Source organism: Glycine soja, chromosome 15 (assembly GCF_004193775.1).
Source record: "Glycine soja cultivar W05 chromosome 15, ASM419377v2, whole genome shotgun sequence".
NCBI lineage: Eukaryota > Viridiplantae > Streptophyta > Magnoliopsida > Fabales > Fabaceae > Glycine > Glycine soja.
This window is the reverse complement of record NC_041016.1, coordinates 37,273,713-37,286,185: the sequence shown is the minus strand read 5'-3', so window position 1 is coordinate 37,286,185 and position 12,473 is coordinate 37,273,713. Positions and strand designations below refer to the sequence as shown.

The 12,473-nt window shown below is 36.9% G+C and overlaps 1 non-coding gene across 1 annotated transcript; it reads left to right on the top strand.

The window, feature by feature from the left end:
• The first annotated feature begins 619 nt into the window (after positions 1–619).
• LOC114388783 lies at positions 620–726 on the top strand. Its single transcript, XR_003661578.1, has one exon. It is a non-coding gene; the product is annotated as a small nucleolar RNA R71 (small nucleolar RNA).
• Positions 727–12,473: the final 11,747 nt, after the last annotated feature.

The window sequence follows — 12,473 nt, the reverse complement described above, 5'->3', positions numbered from 1 at the left end:
GCTTGTTGTCTTTGTTGTGACTACTGCTGTATTGGAGGAGGAACATATGGCTTGCTTGGACCAGCAGCATTATGGAAAGGAGGGACATGCTGTTGTTGTTGTGGAGGACTTGTCCATCTCAGATTTGGATGATTCCTCCAACCTGGATTATATCAGTTGCTTGAAAGGTCATAATTATTTTGTTGTTGTTGGTTTTTCTGCTAAGGGGGTCTATTATAAATGTTTGCAGCATAAGCTTCAGGTTGCTCATTGACTCCAGATTGATGCAAAGAAGGACAGAGATCTGTTTGGTGATTTGTTGAAGAACATAGACCACAGACTCTTGCAACAGGTGCAGATGCAAATTTCTTATTCATGGCAAGCTGAGTTACTATGTTGACCAAGGCATCAAGTTTTCCCTCAAGCTTTTTATTTTCAGTAGATGAAGATGAATCCGTGGCGGACAATAACATCATTTCTTGCACTGAATTGTTGGGAGTTGGAAGCCATCTTCTCAATCAAATTCCTAGCCTCAGTAGGGGTCATATCACCAAGAGCTCCACCACTGGCAGCATCAATCATACTCCTCTCCATGTAGCTAAGTCCCTCATAGAAATATTGAAGAAAGAGTTGCTCAGAAATCTGGTGGTGAGGACAGCTTGCACACAATTTCTTGAATCTTTCCCAGTACTCATACAAGCTCTCTCCACTAAGTTGCCTGATGTCTGAAATGTCTTTTCTGATGGCAGTGGTCCTAGATGCAAGGAAGAATTTCTCCAAGAACACCCTCTTAAGGTCATCCCAACTAAAAATGGACCTGGGAGCAAGGTAGTATAGCCAATCTTTTGCTACTCCCTCTAGAGAATGAGGAAAATCCTTTAGAAAGATATGATCTTCTTGGACATCAGGGGGCTTCATGGTTGAACAAACAATATGGAACTCCTTAAGATGCTTATGAGGATCTTCACCTGCAAGACCATGAAACTTGGGCAGCAAATGTATTAGTCCAGTCTTAAGAACATATGGAACACCCTCATCAGGATATTGAATGCACAAGCTTTCATAAGTGAAATCAGGTGCAGCCATCTCCCTAAGAGTCCTCTCACAAGGTGGAGGTTGAGCCATGTTCTCAGTATGAAAATTAGTAGTTGAATGCTCAAAATCAGAATATTCAGAATCACCAGCAATAGAATACTCAGAATGCTCAAAATGCTCACAATGCTCAAAATGCACAGAATGATCAGGATGCACACTATGCCTAACTAATCTACGAAAGGTTCTATCTATTTCAGGATCAAAGGGTTGTAAATCACCTAGATTACCCCTAGTCATGCATTATATGCAGCAAATCATGTATCTCTCAACAAGCACCTAACAAGGGGGTAAAACTACAGTTGTACTCAAACGATATCCAAATGAGTTGAAATTTTGTGAGCAACACCCTAAAATCATGAAAAGATAGCACAAAAAATTTCAAACAAAAATTGAAATTCTAACTATGAAAAATACCTAAGCAAATTTTAGAAAAATAGGACAATAATACTAGAAAAATAAAAAACTTAGTAAACAGCTGATTTTTCATGTTTAAAACGGAAACGGATCCCTGTGAAGTTTCCACGGCATGGGAAATTTTATTCTACCCCAAATCCATATATAATAATAGTCATTCTGATAACCGGAGCAAAAGTTACGACCGTTTTAAGTTTTGCTAAAAACAAGTTCCCAAATTTTTTGAATCTCATAAATTCAGCCACAACAAGTTCTTCTGGTATTTTTCACACAAAATATGGATCAAAAGAAACTACCACACAAAAAATCAGCCAAAAATAATAACTCTAACTATCAAAACAAAAATCGCAAATTAAATTGCAAAATCAGTCGCTAAACACTGTTCACAACATTCATTACACAAAAAAAATCAGCATTACACAAAATCCGTCGCAATTTTGTGAGCAACTGAAATAGGTAAGCACTAAACAGGGGACGCGACTGAAATGCGAAATAGAACACTACACAAAACAAAACAACACTCACTCACACACTAAACAACAGAGCTTGACTCAAAAAAACTAAACACTATTATGAACATTTGGCCCACTGCTCTCCGGCAACGGCCCCAAATTTGATCGAGACCGTACCCGAATCAAATAAATAATAAAAATGCAGTATCTAGGAAGTGATCCTAGGTCGTCTCCCAATGAGCAATGGTCAACCAAACGTTCATAACAGATAGTAATAAAATAGTAACGAATTGGGGGGAGGGTTGTTTGTTTTTGTAAATTAAACCGCAAGCAAATTCGAATTAAAGAAATAAAAGAATTAAAACATGTTGTTTCCCATTGATTCACAAGCAAGTCTCTTATCCTAGGTTATGAGAATTTATCCTTAATCAATTCAACCACTTAATCCAACCCTAAATTAAATTACTAAGCGAAAATTAGCATAAGGCTGTCATTATGTGATTAAGCAACACATACACCAATTAATCATGAACGAAACTGATCATTAAGCATGAACGTAAATTAAGTGCAGAGACAATTAATCAAGCTCTAAGCATGCATGGATTAATAGCAACAAATACAGAGTAATTGGTGAATAGGAAAAACTTATCAGAATTCAATAGTAATAACAAAACCTCAAAGAGAGTTGTGCTTGATCCTCAAGAGAAAACAACGCTGGAGACTTAGCCTTTCATTAATCAGCAGAAAACGAAATTGTAGATTGAAGCAGAAACGAAATTGCAGAAAACGAATTTTATTCTACGTGAACAATGTGCATGAATAGTAAAAACTGGAATTCTAAAATCCTAGAATTATTCTCCTCTTCGAAAAAACTCCCTAAAGTAAAACCCTGGTGCTGTTATATAAGTCCTCAGCCCTAAAGCTTACAAATCTATTTTAAGTCCAAGCCCATAAACAAAATAAAATAAAATCTGGACAAGATAAGATAAGATTGGATGAAATAAAATCTGGATAAAATAAAATCTGGATAAGGTAAGATAAGATTGGATGAAATAAAATCTGGATAAAATAAAATCTAGATGAAATAAAATCTAGATAAGATAAGATTTGATAAAATAAAATTGTCTGCTCTCTTCAAGTCCAAGCCCAATTCCGAATTCAAGCCCAATTGCTTATAATTCTCCTCAAATTAAATTAAAAACACAAAATTAGTCATGTAGGCCCAAATGATAGAACTGCATAATTAGTTTGACAATTAAGGCTAATCAGTAATTAAAATGGTGACAAAAAGGGTTAAGAAATAGGAGACAAAATGACACATCACCAGGCTACCATCTCAGTGAACTGCTCCACTGAAGGAATAGATCCTAGAGGCGCCACCACCTGTAAACTCTGTAATAGAATGATTTGTTCCTGATGAATGCTCTGAAGCATGGCTTCAAAGCGTTGAGAATCTGTCTGAGCTGGGACAGAAGGGGCTGCTGAAGTGGATGCTGGAGTAGAAGCTGCAGAAGTAGAAGGAAGCTCAACTAGCCTTGCCCTCGCCCTCCTAGCCCCTCGGATAAAAACTGTTAGATCCTCGGGGTTCCAACAGTTCTTCATGATGTAGGCCAAGTTAATGACTGGGCTCAGGCGCTCAAAAGTGAGGCTATCAGAGACAACCCCTCTGGCTCTACATAATGCGATGATTAGAGCAAGGAACCAAAGTCTAGAAGTGTTAGACTGGGCTATAGAGGTTATCTGGCCAGAGATCAGCGCTCCTATGTTCATATCTATGCGAGAGACTAGGCCAAAGATCAGCCTAGCTCTATCCACTGTCAAGTCAGAAGTGTCTGATGTGGGGGCCAAGTTAGAGTATGAGAGGACACTCCACACCTGAGCTAGTGTAGTCAGATCCTTCCTAAGAATCTTCCCAGGATGGCCCTCAGAGTTCAAGATGAACCCTCGGCCAGGTATGCATAAGTCAGCCTCTATCTCTCTGTAGTCTATATGCAACCTGCAGTATCTGGAGTAAGTGGGTAAGGTCTCCCCCTCAGCTAATACCACAGGTGTCTCCAAGAATGTGTTGAGACTGTCAGCATCTATCTTCACCAAATGACCTCTGACTCTGGACTGCTTTGGTGATGATCCTCAGAACTGTATAAATTTGCATAGAATTCTTTCACCAAAGCTAGGTCTATGCTCTCATCGACTAAATTAGTGAGGCGTTTATGGAAATTACGCCTCTCCAATTCAGCCTTAAACTCATCAAGCTCAGAGTGATATATCTCTACTTTCCTCTCTAGTAAAATGTTTCTCCCCAGGACATTTATCTGTGTATCTGGTCCAATCATCTAAGGAAGAGAATCTCCTTGTGTCATACTGTGTTGTGGGTCTTGAACCAATACTTTTACGTTTCCTAGAAGCCATATGCAAATAAATAAACCAAACACTTAATCAAGACACAAGTTATTCCAATTCAACAATTGAAAAAGGTACAGGCGGCTTAGCGAGACATGGTCCGCTTAGCTGACCTTCACAAAAAACATACTACCGCTTAGTGATATGTGGGGCCGCTTAGCGGAAGTTGCAGAAATTCAGCTTCTGCAGAATTGGCTTAGCTGGAAAGTGCCCACTAAGCTGAACATCAGTCGCAAGGATATGCGCTAAGCTCCTTAAAGGTTGTGCTTAGCGGCACCAACTCCTCAAAAATTTCACTAAGTATTGGGAGCTTAGCGAGTGAAGCTCGCTTAGCTCAGCGAATGCCGTAACAAATCACACTTGGCCCAGGGAAGCTCGGCTTATCGCGCGGCTATCAACAAAAAATTGTCTAAGTTACCTGGGCTTGGCGATTCAGCCTCGCTTAGCCACAGGTAGTTCAGCAAGAGGATGAGTGTTCATCCTCAAAGGATGAACTCGCTTAGCGCAGTAAGCGCGCTTAGTGAGTCCTTCAGAGAACACCTATATACAATGAGTACTAATGAACTCGCTTAGCGCAGCATGCTCGCTTAGCAAGTTCATCGCATTTTCCAGAAAATGCAGAAAACGTAGTTCGTTTTCTTGCACTTTTCAAGCCTCTAAAAGGCATATCAGACATGCAATGTGTGCATCATACTCAATACAATATACAAGTGTATATAGTCCTAATCTTAAACTAATTCTAAAAAAACATTAAAACCCTAAAAATCTAAAAATACAAGTGAAGTCTTCAATCCTAAAGTTTAGACAACAAAAAGAGAAAAGGAACCAAGGAACTTACTTGGATGGTGAATGGTTGTTGCTTCGAAGTTGATAATGCACAAAAAAACACACAGATGCAAAATGTGCGAATTTTTGGAGAGAGCGAGAATGCAGAGACAAAGTTTCCAAAATTTGGCAAGTGTGAATGTAACTGCTGTTACACTCACTTAAGTAGTTTTTGACACTCTCGCTTAGCAAACCGCTGCGCTAAGCGAGCCAGAGAGACGTTTGGTTTCTCAATGAGGCTCGCTTAGCGGATCCATGCACTTAGCTAACGTTTCAAATTCAAAATCAATTTTTTTTAACAAGCGTCTTGACTTAGCGCATGGACCGGACCGCTTAGCGAGATCTGCAGATCAGAAAACTTTTAACTCTTGCTAAGCCGGGCTCTGGCCAGCTTAGCTAAAATTATGCATCTTAAGTACAGAGGAGCATGCGCTTAGCTGATAAGGACTCGCTTAGCGCTCACAGTGGCGCAAGGAATTCAGCTTAGCCGCCATGACTGGCGCTTAGCTTCATGAACCCCAGTTCTAGCCGTAAAGAATTGAGCTTGGCGGCAATGCCTCACGCTTAGCCGAAGTGTATGATGGGCTTAGCGATCAGGCTGCAGCTTAGCCGAATTCAAATTAAATTGAAGTTGGCTTAGCTCAGCCTTGGCTTGCTTAGCGGACCAAATCAGCCTCAGATGCAAAGGTTGGCCGCTAAGCGCTTGAGACTCTCGGCTTAGCGCATGACTAAAGATGCGCTTAGCGCGAAGCTTGCGCTTAGCGAAAGGACTATTTTTCAGAAAATGTTTTCTAAGTTATTTTTTAGTCCCTTCCTTAACAAATTGAAACCCTTATATCTAACATTCAAGGATAAGTTGATATACTCCACTGTACAGATTGTAAAGCAAGTTCCATATGATATAATGCATGACAAACAAAGATAACAGAAATTAAAACTGGGTTGCCTCCCAGGAAGCGCTTCTTTAACATCATTAGCTTGACGCATAGCTTAATGCCTTCAAGGTGGCAAGAAAGTCACATAGAACACATCTTCCTTGCAGTTTCGCCTTTTAGCTAGAAATTCCATGAACTTCATGTAGTCTGGAAGTACATTCGAAATCATTTTAGGAAAGGTGTTAGTGATTAAAGAAAGAATGGCACTTAAGGTTTCCTCATACTCTCCTTGCCTTCTTTTCTTGTCAATTTGTTGATGAGGAAGGTTATTGATTTGGAGAATACTTTCTTGATTATTTTCTACTGTTGAGTACTTCTCCCATTGTTGTTGTGCTTGTTGGATTGAGTGGCCTCAGAATAATTAAGAAAGGGGGGGTTGAATTAAATATTTCTAAACCTTTACTAATTAAAAAATTACTCTTTTAAGGCTTTTACTAAATTGTTAAGAGAATGAGGAGTAGAAGAGAAACTTAACAGAAAGTAAAAATGGAAATTAAATGCACAGCGGAAAGTAAAAGAGTAGGGAAGAAGGAAACAAACACACAAGAGTTTTTATACTGGTTCGGCAACAACCCGTGCCTACCTCCAGTCCCCAAGCGACCTGCAGTCCTTGAGATTTCTTTCAACCTTGTAAAAAACCTTTTACAAGCAAAGATCCACAAGGGATGTACCCTCCCTTGTTCTCTTTGAAACCCTAGTGGATGTACCCTCCACTAGAACTGATCCACAAGAGATGTACCCTCTCTTGTTCTCAGTCAAACCCAAGTACATGTACCCTCTACTTGTACCACAAAGGATGTACCCTCCAATGTGTTAAGACAAAGATCTCAGGCTGTTACACCTTTGATACTTTGTGAATGGGGATACAAAAGAATTCTCAGGCGGTTAAACCTTTGAACGCTTTTGTATTAGGGAATGGGAAGAATCAAAAGAATTCTCAGACTGTGTCGTTTTGAATTTTTGACAAGGAAGAAGGGAGACACAAAAGAATTCAGGTGGTTAGTCCCTTGTTCTTTTGGAAAAGAGAGAAGAGAGACACAAAAAGAATTCAGGCGGTTAGTCCTTGGCGAATTCTTTTTGGCAAAGGGAGAAGAGAATGAAAAGATGAATAGCAAAGGTTTTCAAGGTTTGGAAAACCAGAAAACTTCAGAAAGCTTTTGGTACAAAGAAGAAGAAGAAGTTCAAAGAGATTCAAGGCTTGTAAAGGATTGTATGAATATGTGTTCAAGATTGTTGTTACAAAGATTGATTCAAAATACAAAACAAAGCCTTGCTTTTATAGACTCTTCATGTCTGGTCAAGAAGGCCATTTGAAAAAGTCAAAACCTTTTTGAAGAGTTACATCTTTAGATTTTTCAGAAACAAACACTGGTAATTGATTACCAAATATGTGTAATCGATTACACAAAGCTTTTGAGTGAAACAATGTGACTCTTCACTTTTAAATTTGAATTTCAACGTTCAAGGACACTAGTAATCGATTACCAAAACATTGTAATCGATTACAGCCTTTTGAAAATATTTGGAACGTTGTAAATTCAGTTTGAAAACTTCTTCAAACTCATTTTGCTACTGGTAATCGATTACAACAATATGGTAATCGATTACCAGAGAGTAAAAACTCTTTGGCAAAGGTTTTGTCAAAAACTCATGTGCTATTCAAAGTTTTGAAAAAACTTTTTAATACTTATCTTGATTGAGTCTTTTCTTCATTCTTGAATCTTGAGTCTTGAATCTTGATCTTGATTCTTGAGATCTTGTATCTTGAATCTTGATTCTTGATTGTAGACTTTCTTCTTGAGTCTTGAATTCTTCTTGATTCTTGAACTCTTGACTTGTTCTTGATTCACTTGAGTTGTTCTTTGATCTTTTGAGCTTTTTGTTCATCACCTTTGTCATCATCTTTTGTTGTCATCATTGTTATCATCAAAACACCTTTGAATCATTGTTGATTCATCATGAAGCTTTGCTTCCACAGTGCTTGTTCCTCATCTTTTTCTCTTGACTCATGCTCTTTTACAGGGCTTTCCTCTTGAGCTTCAACCTCTACAAAGTATTTTTCTCGTCTGGACATAAATTGAGTCACTTCTTCTGCCAGCTCACCAACCTTTAGTTGTTTCCTTGAATTACATCAACAATTTATCCAGATTGGAACCTTTTTCTACTTCATTTTGATAGTAAGGTTGTAACTATGAGTTTATTATATGAGTACTCAGGTTTATATAACCAAATTTACATTGTTGAACAAGATACATCAAAAACTATTTTTCAATGCCAAGGAGCAATAGGAACTTAATAATGGACAATTATGCTATTTGGTCTAAAACAATGCTAGTACGACTTATTAGAGAGCCATGAATTTAATTTTTCATTATTTAATTGTCAAACTTATGCAAGTATATATGGATTAAAAATAAATCCTTCAAAATGTGTTTTTTGTGTGTCTGCAGGTGAACTCTTGTGTTTTGTTATCCATCAAAAAGGAATTGAAATAGATATAAGACTTAAATGCAATTTTGGTCCATTTGTTTTTTAAAATCTACAATTTTGATCCTCTTATAATAGGGACATTTAGTCCCCCTATTTTTTAAAATCCGCAATTTCAGTCCCCTATTTTGAAATAGACACATTTAGTTCCCTACTTTTGTGAAATTTGTAATTTTAGCCTTTCCCTCAAATTGAAAGTGTTGACTGTTAAGAGATTAACATTGACTATGACATAGAAAAAACAAATTATCTTGTGGCACATAACTAAATTTGGACCATATCAAGTTAATTTCTTATTGATCAACGCTTTTTAAATTTAATGGAAGGACCAAAATTGTATATTTTACAAAAATGGAGGACTAATGTCTCTATTTTAAAATAGAGGAACCAAAATTGCATATTTTAAAAAATAAGGGGACCAAAATTGCATTTAAACCTAGATAAAAATAAGGCAAAAGCCATTTTGGAGATTTTCCTTCCAAAGAATAAAAAGCAACTTTAATTATTGTTGGGTGAGGTGAATTTTCATAGAATATTCATTTCTAACTTATCAGGACAAACTAAGATGTTTTCTCTATTACTCATATTAAAGAGTGAGGTTGTTTTTCAATGGGAAAAGGAACACCAAGATGATTTTGATGACATATATCTTCCAAATCACTAGAAACATTGTAGGTATTCTCCTATTACGCACTAAAACATCTAAATTGATTACCCCTTTAGAATCTGAGGACTTCCCACAGAAATTTGACACCACTTTATTTTGAGGTATCAAATCTTCTATATTTATACCAAACCTTTGCAGCATAGATCTTGGTAAGATGCTGAATACAGTCCCTCCATCCACCAAAATCTTGTTAATGATTTGGTCTTCTACCATAGTTGTCAAGTGAAGTTGCTTCATGTGACACCTCATATCATCAGTAGGAGGATCGAAAACCGCAACATTCTGACAAGGAGTAAAATAGGAAACCTACATAAGCAAAACTATATTTGGGCTTAGAGAAGAGTCATTGAAATAATCTTCCCTAGCATAATCGCTCAGTGTGTTCCTACTTTGATAGTCTTCAACATACATTGTGGGTAATATCGAAATTACTCCACAAATGGCCTCTAGGGAATCCTCAAACCAAATTCGAAATTGTCAAATATCATTTCCTTATCTTCATGCTCTTTCCTTGATATTTTCTTTTCAAAATTTGGGGGTGGGCCTTCAATATTCTGTTGAAAACTGAAGGTTTAACAATTTTTGCACGCATACACTATTAATGAATTATACAATACTCATGACCTCACACTTGTGTTTCAAACACATTTAACACATTGCACTACAATTTAATACTTTAGGTTCCTAACTAGGAATCCTACACCAGTCGAGTTATTTTATAATTCACAACTCACAACATAAGTCTTGACACATCAAGTGTTAACCACACACCTATTCACAACCAAATTTCATGTCCACAATTTTAACATATCACAACATCACAATCCACCATCACATGTTTACGTGTATCTCACAAATCAACATATATTCAACTTTGCACTTATACTCAATCCCAATAACAATGTTATAATATCAAAGCAACATTGTTGCAACCTACCCTTCAATGAGATGGCAAAAGCAAAATAGATAAGCCAAAGCGTTCATCTCTAGGGGAGAAAATGAGTGGAGTCTCCACCAACATTTATTTGAGGAAAATGTTAGAAAAACCAAAAAGGGGTCTGCGAATTTTGAAAATAAGGATTCGGGAGTTATTTGCACATGGGGAAGGTATTAGCACCCCATGCACCCATCACAAGGGACGGAAGCCTTTAATCAAGTTTGCACAATGTGACTTCAGAATTATTTTCTTTTTCCTTTTTATATTTTTATTTTTTTGGGTCGACAAGGGTGTTGCCCTTGCTCCTATGTATCCTCAGGAGCGATGAGGAATTTAGACCTATGTAGTTCTTTAAGTCATAATGTTTGTGTATTAAATTGATTTTTATGTTTTTGAAAGATTCTTTTTAATTGTGAACAAAAAGTCGTTTAAGGAGTTGGACCTTGAAACGATGTTTTAAATTTTGAAAAGTGGAGAGAATCGTTAAGGCGTTGAACCTTGAAACAATCTCCAGTGATATTTGATAAAAAGAAGTTAGTTATGAGTTGGTTTTATCTTGGTTTTGTTTTTTAACTTTCAATCTCTTTAAAGATGACTTTACAACACTAGTAATCGGTTAAAATTGAACATTACAAAGAAAAATGAGATCGCCAATGATAGATGGAGAAGATGAATATGCACATAATAACAAGGGGGACCCCTAAGGGTACATAGATCACATTTAATCCTTAAAAACAAAACTAACTGACGGTCGCACGAAGAACATAGAACAAGAAAATGACGTAGTGAATGATCTCGATCACGATTCGGTAGCGCCTCGGCTTCATTTCCTCTTCTTTTTTCTTCTTATTTCTCTCTTCTCTCAATTCCCTCCACTTCTGAACCTTGGAACCCCTTCTCAGCCTCCCTAGCTCGCCTATTTATAGGAAAAGGGTCACTTGGGGCAATGACAGCTCACCCAGGTGAGCTAAGGCTTAGTCCTGAAGTCATGAGCTCGCCCAAGCGAGCTAGTTTCTTAACCTTGAAGTCATTTGGTGGCCCAAGTGAGCTAGAGGCTAGCCTGGGTGAGCTAGTGTCTAGGAAAACCAAGGAAACACTATTAGAAAATACACTTTCAACATCGGTTATTTAGAACATTCTACATCAGTTCTAAAACCGATGTTGAAAGTGCCGATGTTGAATGTATCAATGTTAACATCGGTTTTGGAGAACCAATGTTAACATGTATATGACAACATCGATTCTCTAAATACCCGATGTTAAACACAATGAACAACAACAAAAAAAGTGTACGCATGATGAACGTTGACATCGGTTTTCTAGTAAAACTGATGTTAATATGTAATACATTAACATCGGTTTCCTACGATAACCGATGTTAATATATTCCATTAACATCGGTTTTGCTAGAAAACTGATGTCAATGTTCATGATGCATACACTTATTTGGTGTAGTTCTTTGTATATAACATCGGTTATGTGTACATAACTGATGTTAATATTCAAATGTTCACATCGGTTATTTATAACTAACCGATGTTAATGTACAAGAGTTGACATCAGTTATCTACAAATAATCGATGTTAAAATACAAACGCTGACATCAGTTATACACAAATAACTGATGTTAATATACAAACGTCAACATCGGTTATCTCTTACAACCGATGTTAAGGTTCATATCAACATCGGTTTCTGTAAATAACCGATGTTGTTTATGATATTAACATCGGTTTTTGTTAATAACCGATGTTGTTTTCAAGTATTTTTTTATATATATACTTTCTGTTTTTACAGTAAACCCAAAATTGTACCTGTCAAATGCAATTTCAGATCCAATTCACAGCAAATAAACATTTTATTCTACTTTCAAGCAGTTTTAATGATAATAAACATCAAATAATTGATTTATCATAAAGAACAATTATCAAATGAATTCAATGTTCATGTTACATAGAAAATGTAAAAAATGTTAAACCAAAGTAAACTAAAGCTAAAGATAATGTCCCTAAATCCTAGGCTTGATCTCTAACTCGGAGATAAAACTGTGCCCACTGGATCCGCAATGCTTTTAATCTCTCTGGCTCCAATGGTCTAGGATCGTTAAAATACTGCATGATGAAATAAATCATAATAAGTTAATAATGTAATACAAATTATAAATAAATTGATTTTGTTTGAAATAAACTTACCGCTTCCCAATTATTCCTAAAAGATCCTAAAATGATGGTGGACATCCAGTGCATCACATAGTAGCCGCACTCAGTACTTCCTTTTTGTCT